An 8,345-nucleotide genomic window follows, 5' to 3' on the forward strand; every position below is an offset into this window, starting at 1 on the left:
AGTCCCAATAAGTGCCGAAAACAACCAAAACATTCTCCAAGGCTTCAGGATTGTCATTAAACTTAAAGAAATGCAAACTTCTTGCGCTGCATGACTCGCCACTAAAGGAAATCAGCGATGTTTCCATGAAATCAGAAATAAAATACTTGAGCATTTTCCTATCCAAGGACCAAACGTTAAATCAATCCAGGAACATTGAATCTAAACTGAATCAAAGTAAAGCTTAATTCTAATATATGGCTCCAGAGAGATTTATCAATATTAGGCCGGATATATTGGACTAAAATGGATGTGTTTATCCAGATGTATATACCCAGCGTATTCCAATGCTGCTCCAAATCAACTCGTAAAATCTGTTAACCAAATCAATTTCAACTTTATCTGGAGGAACAGACCACACCATCTAAGAAAAATCACATATGGTGAAAGAAACAAGTGAAGGAGGGCTGAAAGTGATAGAGTCGGACTGCTTGAATGGGACATTGAAGGTGAACTGGTTGAAATCCTGGATCAAACCTCATCGTTCTTTCTGGTATTGTACTCCAAACTACTTATTCAACAAAGTCGGCGGCCTGAGTCTTCTGCTTATCTCTGACTTGGATATCAACAAGATTCCTGTCAAATGTTCAGAGTTCCATAAACAAATATTATTATACTGGAAAATGATATACGTACACAATTTCTCACCACACAGTATAATAGTTTGGAACAATCGATATGTACTGCATGGCAACAAACCTCTGTTTTACAAGGAATGCTTTGAGAAAGGTATATGGTCGATAATTGACTTGATGGATGACACTGGCAGTCCTCTGGACAATGAGCAGTTCTGTACTACACACAGATTCAAGCCTCCCATATTAGAGTTGCTAAAGTTACGAAACGCACTGCCTCGACAATTTGTATTCCTGACCAAAAATATAATGACGCACCGAACCGTACAACCACAGTTACCCCGACTATCACTCCAGGGAATCTCAATTGTGGACAGAAAGCGCGGCAACTCCTTTATTAGGAAATGTTTCACAGGAAACTTATTCCCTGGACGTCAAAAAAAAAAAAAAGGATATTTTAAATAAATTTGATGAGGAATCGATTGCCACGCTGCGAACCATGTATCTGACTCTACCCATACCCCCAAGGCAAAAGAGACCCACTTCAAAATTATGACTGACATCTACCCATCTAAGGAATTATCGAGGGTACGCTTTAATTTTGAAGATAATATTTGTACATTTTGTGAAGACAACATTGAAACCACTGACCATATATTTTTTCTCCTTCTCATTCCATCGTCACCAGTTTCCTTCTCAAAAGATGATATAACATTCTGTTTACTTATAAGCAACATAACAGATGAACTCTGTGTCAATGTTCTTTTAGGCCTGGCCAAGTTCTTCATTCACAAGAACAGAATGCAAAAATGCTCCCCAAATTTTAATGTCTTCATAAACGATTTTGAAATATAAAAAAAAAAAAAAAAAATCCTTAAAACTTATGGAAAAATCCAAAAACTAAAAAATATAGTTACCCATGTCCGAGGTTCCTTTTTTTTTGGTAAAAAAAAAAAAACAAAAAAAAAAAAACAACTTGATTACATGTTACATTCCCCTTGCAATTTTTTTTTTTTTTTTTTCGTTTTAATTTCTTATTTGTCTATCTATTGATTTAATTACTTCCTTTTAATTTCTTTTTTTGTCTCGCACTGTAAATTTCTCACAAACCTGTAACACTATTAACTTCTCATTACATACAGAACAAATGTCCTGATGTCCGTTGCTTCCTCATCCCTGGTTGTTTCATTGACATTCAGTTCTACCTTGCTATGTTTATTTGTACATTTGTATATTTGGGTGTACTATTTATGTTCAATTAAAAACAGTTTGATGTCTGAGATTCCTTGTGAACCGCCAACTTAATTACATGTTATATTCCCCTCACAATTTTTTTTTTTCGTTTTTAATTTTATTTTTCTATCTATTTATTTAATTATATCCTTTTAATTTTCTTTTTTTGTCTAGCATTAAAAATTTCTCGCAAACCGTTAACACTATTAACTTCTGATTACTTACAGCACGAATGCGCTTATGCCCCCCCACCCATCCCGCTTTTTCCGTACGGTGGCAGACACTGAGATCGAAAGCAAATGGGTGTCACTGAAATGCAGTAACAGGGTGATAACAGCCGTGTTCGAAGTGTGTAGGGGCTTATAGGAGAGCAGAAGCACGTCACGCAATTCACCTGAGTTCGGAGGATCGGGAGTCTCAGGGCCCATAGCGGAGAAGCGGAAGAGCGCAGTTATGTGTCTCTTCTCAAAGGCGGGGAAGCTGGGGGGCAGCAGGACCCCTTAGACCGGCTAATGTGAGCCTTCTCCGGACATAGATCACCCGGACTTATGACTGGAGCTCCCGGACCTCTGGGCACACACATATGTGAATGAGTGGATGAGCTAATGTTGGTTTGGTTGTGGATACGTTTCGGCCAATGCTATCAGCACAGCTATGATTATCCCCAGAACGTTGAGAACGAGCTCCCGGAACTCCAGACATGCATATATAAAAGAGTGGAATTAAGGTGTGTGTGTGTGCGTGTGTGTGTGTGTGTGTGTGTGTATACGTGTGGGACAGAAGTAATGTTGGGGACAGAAATTGTTATTAGCCTGCTGGCAGATGACACAACCTTAGTTTTGAAAAATGAACATCAAGTCCCAATAAGTGCTGAAAAAAACCAAAACATTCTCCAAGGCTTCAGGATTGTCATTAAACTTAAAGAAATGCAAACTTCTTGCGCTGCATGACTCGCCACTAAAGGAAATCAGCGATGTTTCTATGAAATCAGAAATAAAATACTTGAGCATTTTCCTATCCAAGGACCAAACGTTAAATCAATCCAGGAACATTGAATCTAAACTGAATCAAAGTAAAGCTTAATTCTAATATATGGCTCCAGAGAGATTTATCAATATTAGGCCGGATATATTTGACTAAAATGGATGTGTTTATCCAGATGTATATACCCAGCGTATTCCAATGCTGCTCCAAATCAACTCGTAAAATCTGTTAACCAAATCAATTTCAACTTTATCTGGAGGAACAGACCACACCATCTAAGAAAAATCACATATGGTGAAAGAAACAAGTGAAGGAGGGCTGAAAGTGATAGAGTCGGACTGCTTGAATGGGACATTGAAGGTGAACTGGTTGAAATCCTGGATCAGACCTCATCGTTCTTTCTGGTATTGTACTCCAAACTACTTATTCAACAAAGTCGGCGGCCTGAGTCTTCTGCTTATCTCTGACTTGGATATCAACAAGATTCCTGTCAAATGTTCAGAGTTCCATAAACAAATATTATTATACTGGAAAATGATATACGTACACAATTTCTCACCACACAGTATAATAGTTTGGAACAATCGATATGTACTGCATGGCAACAAACCTCTGTTTTACAAGGAATGCTTTGAGAAAGGTATATGGTCGATAATTGACTTGATGGATGACACTGGCAGTCCTCTGGACAATGAGCAGTTCTGTACTACACACAGATTCAAGCCTCCCATATTAGAGTTGCTAAAGTTACGAAACGCACTGCCTCGACAATTTGTATTCCTGACCAAAAATATAATGACGCACCGAACCGTACAACCACAGTTACCCCGACTATCACTCCAGGGAATCTCAATTGTGGACAGAAAGCGCGGCAACTCCTTTATTAGGAAATGTTTCACAGGAAACTTATTCCCTGGACGTCAAAAAAAAAAAAAAGGATATTTTAAATAAATTTGATGAGGAATCGATTGCCACGCTGCGAACTATGTATCTGACTCTACCCATACCCCCAAGGCAAAAGAGACCCACTTCAAAATTATGACTGACATCTACCCATCTAAGGAATTATCGAGGGTACGCTTTAATTTTGAAGATAATATTTGTACATTTTGTGAAGACAACATTGAAACCACTGACCATATATTTTTTCTCCTTCTCATTCCATCGTCACCAGTTTCCTTCTCAAAAGATGATATAACATTCTGTTTACTTATAAGCAACATAACAGATGAACTCTGTGTCAATGTTCTTTTAGGCCTGGCCAAGTTCTTCATTCACAAGAACAGAATGCAAAAATGCTCCCCAAATTTTAATGTCTTCATAAACGATTTTGAAATATAAAAAAAAAAAAAAAAATCCTTAAAACTTATGGAAAAATCCGAAAACAAAAAAATATAGTTACCCATGTCCGAGGTTCCTTTTTTTTTTGGTAAAAAAAAAAAAAAAAACAAAAAAAACAACTTGATTACATGTTACATTCCCCTTGCAATTTTTTTTTTTTTTTTTCGTTTTAATTTCTTATTTGTCTATCTATTGATTTAATTACTTCCTTTTAATTTCTTTTTTTGTCTCGCACTGTAAATTTCTCACAAACCTGTAACACTATTAACTTCTCATTACATACAGAACAAATGTCCTGATGTCCGTTGCTTCCTCATCCCTGGTTGTTTCATTGACATTCAGTTCTACCTTGCTATGTTTATTTGTACATTTGTATATTTGGTTGTACTATTTATGTTCAATTAAAAACAGTTTGATGTCTGAGATTCCTTGTGAACCGCCAACTTAATTACATGTTATATTCCCCTCACAATTTTTTTTTTTCGTTTTTAATTTTATTTTTCTATCTATTTATTTAATTATATCCTTTTAATTTTCTTTTTTTGTCTAGCATTAAAAATTTCTCGCAAACCGTTAACACTATTAACTTCTGATTACTTACAGCACGAATGCGCTTATGCCCCCCCACCCATCCCGCTTTTTCCGTACGGAGGCAGACACTGAGATCGAAAGCAAATGGGTGTCATTGAAATGCAGTAACAGGGTGATAACAGCCGTGTTCGAAGTGTGTAGGGGCTTATAGGAGAGCAGAAGCACGTCACGCAATTCACCTGAGTTCGGAGGATCGGGAGTACCAGGGCCCATAGCGGAGAAGCGGAAGAGCGGAGTTATGTGTCTCTTCTCAAAGGCGGGGAAGCTGGGGGGCAGCAGGACCCCTTAGACCGGCTAAGGTGAGCCTTCTCCGGACAGAGATCACCCGGAGTTATGACTGGAGCTCCCGGACCTCTGGGCACACACATATGTGAATGAGTGGATGAGCTAATGTTGGTTTGGTTGTGGATACGTTTCGGCCAATGCTATCAGCACAGCGATGATGAGTTCAGGTGTGTCTGTGTGTGTTTGTGTGTTTGTGTGTGTGTGTGTGTGTGTGTGTGTGTGTGTGTGTGCGTGTGTTTGTGTGTGTGTGAGAGTTTGTTTTTGTAGGTTGGGGGGGGTTCCCGCGGACACGGAGTACCAGGGCCTGGAGCGGATGAGGTGAGGAGCGGAGGAGAGCAGAAGCCCGGACCGTGATTCGCTTGTGTCCAGCGGTTCGGGAGTTCCAGGGCCCGAAACGGAGGAGCGGAGGAGCGGAGGAGCGGAGGAGCGGAGGAGCGGAGGAGCGGAGGAGCGGAGGACAGCAAAACCCCTTTCTGCAATTCGCCTGAGTCCGGCGGATCGGTAGTACCTGGTTCCGCAGCGGATGAGCGGAGGAGTGGAGGAGATGTTTCTCTTCTCAGAGGCGGCGAGGGGGGGGGGGGCAGGACCCCTTACCCTTATCCCCCCCGGACGTTTGAGTGGAGCTCCCGGACCTCCGGGCACGCACATGCGAATGACTGGATCACAAGGAGTGCCAGGGCCTGGAGCGGATGAGCAGAAGAGAGGCGGAGGGCAGAAGCCCGGCCCTGTTCAAGAGTTCCAGGGTCCAAAGCGGGGGAGCGAAGAAGCGGAGGAGGGGAGGAGAGCAGAAGAGCAAAAAACTGGCCCGGAATTCACCGAAGTCCCGCGGATCGGGAGTTCCAGGGCCCGGAGCGGAAGAGCGGAGGAGCGGAGGAGAGGAGGAGCGGACCAAAGCTAAGCCCATCTTAACAACAAGGAAATTACAGATGAGGCTATAATTTCTAATGAAAACTTTAAATTCTATAGCCACGTATACACTTCGACATTGTCAAAAAGCGATTGTGACTCCTTTCCATTAAATATTCCTCAATATATCCCAAAAATAAACAACAAACAATATATGATTGTTTATATATGTTTATATATAAACAACAAAAAAATATACAGTTTGATGTCTGAGATTCCTTGTGAATCGCCAACTTAATTACATGTCGTATTCCCCTTGCATTTTTTTTTTTTGGTTTTAATTTCATTTGTCTATCTATTTATCTAATTATTTCCTTTTAATTTCGTTTTTTGTCTAGCACTGTAAATTTCTCACAAACCTGTAACACTATTAACTTCTCATTACATACAGAACAAATGTCCTCATGTCCGTTGCTTCCTCATGCCTGGTTGTTTCATTGACATTCAGTTCTACCTTGCTATGTTTATTTGTACATTTGTATATTTGGGTGTACTATTTATGTTCAATTAAAAACAGTTTGATGTCTGAGATTCCCTGTGAACCGCCAACTTAATTACATGTTATATTCCCCTCACAATTTTTTTTTTTCGTTTTTAATTTTATTTTTCTATCTATTTATTTAATTATATCCTTTTAATTTTCTTTTTTTGTCTAGCATTAAAAATTTCTCGCATACCGTTAACACTATTAACTTCTGATTACTTACAGCACGAATGCGCTTATGCCCCCCCACCCCCCACCCCCCGCTTTTCCGTACGGTGGTAGACACTGAGATCGAAAGCAAATGGGTGTCATTGAAATGCAGTAACAGGGTGATAACAGCCGTGTTCGAAGTGTGTAGGGGCTTATAGGAGAGCAGAAGCACGTCACGCAATTCACCTGAGTTCGGAGGATCGGGAGTACCAGGGCCCATAGCGGAGAAGCGGAAGAGCGGAGTTATGTGTCTCTTCTCAAAGGCCGGGAAGCTGGGGGGCAGCAGGACCCCTTAGAGCGGCTAATGTGAGCCTTCTCCGGACATAGATCACCCGGACTTATGACTGGAGCTCCCGGACCTCTGGGCACACACATATGTGAATGAGTGGATGAGCTAATGTTGGTTTGGTTGTGGAAACGTTTCGGCCAATGCTATTAGCACAGCTATGATGAGTTCAAGTGTGTCTGTGTGTGTTTGTGTGTTTGTGTGTGTGTATGCGTGTGTATGTGTGTGTGTTTGTGTGTGTGTGTGTGTGTGTGTGCGTGTGTTTGTGTGTGTGTGAGAGTTTGTTTTTGTGGGTTGGGGGGGGTTCCCGCGGACACGGAGTACCAGGGCCTGGAGCGGATGAGGTGAGGAGCGGAGGAGAGCAGAAGCCCGGACCGTGATTCGCTTGTGTCCAGCGGTTCGGGAGTTCCAGGGCCCGAAACGGAGGAGCGGAGGAGCGGAGGACGGCAAAACCCCTTTCTGCAATTCGCCTGAGTCCGGCGGATCGGTAATACCTGGTTCCGCAGCGGAGGAGCGGAGGAGTGGAGGAGATGTTTCTCTTCTCAGAGGCGGCGAGGGCTGGGGACAGGACCCCTTACCCTTACCCCCCCCGGACGTTTGAGTGGAGCTCCCGGACCTCCGGGCACGCACATGCGAATGACTGGATCACAGGGAGTGCCAGGGCCTGGAGCGGATGAGCAGAGGAGAGGCGGAGGGCAGAAGCCCGGCCCTGTTCAAGAGTTCCAGGGTCCAAAGCGGGGGAGCGAAGAAGCGGAGGAGGGGAGGAGAGCAGAAGAGCAAAAAACTGGCCCGGCATTCACCGAAGTCCCGCGGATCGGGAGTTCCAGGGCCCGGAGCGGAAGAGCGGAGGAGCGGAGGAGAGGAGGAGCGGAGCAAAGCGGAAGCCCGTCTTAACAACAAGGAAATTACAGATGAGGCTATAATTTCTAATGAAAACTTTAAATTCTATAGCCACGTATACACTTCGACATTGTCAAAAAGCGATTGTGACTCCTTTCCATTAAATATTCCTCAATATATCCCAAAAATAAACAACAAACAATATATGTTTGTTTATATATGTTTATATATAAACAACAAAAAATATACAGTTTGATGTCTGAGATTCCTTGTGAATCGCCAACTTAATTACATGTCGTATTCCCCTTGCATTTTTTTTTTTTGGTTTTAATTTCATTTGTCTATCTATTTATCTAATTATTTCCTTTTAATTTCGTTTTTTGTCTAGCACTGTAAATTTCTCACAAACCTGTAACACTATTAACTTCTCATTACATACAGAACAAATGTCCTCATGTCCGTTGCTTCCTCATGCCTGGTTGTTTCATTGACATTCAGTTCTACCTTGCTATGTTTATTTGTACATTTGTATATTTGGGTGTACTATTTATGTTCAATTAAAAACAGTTTG

This window comes from Fistularia commersonii, unplaced genomic scaffold (genome assembly GCF_037954325.1).
Source record: "Fistularia commersonii isolate RoL2024-O1a breed Wild unplaced genomic scaffold, RoL_Fcom_v1.0 HiC_scaffold_42, whole genome shotgun sequence".
Lineage (NCBI taxonomy): Eukaryota > Metazoa > Chordata > Actinopteri > Syngnathiformes > Fistulariidae > Fistularia > Fistularia commersonii.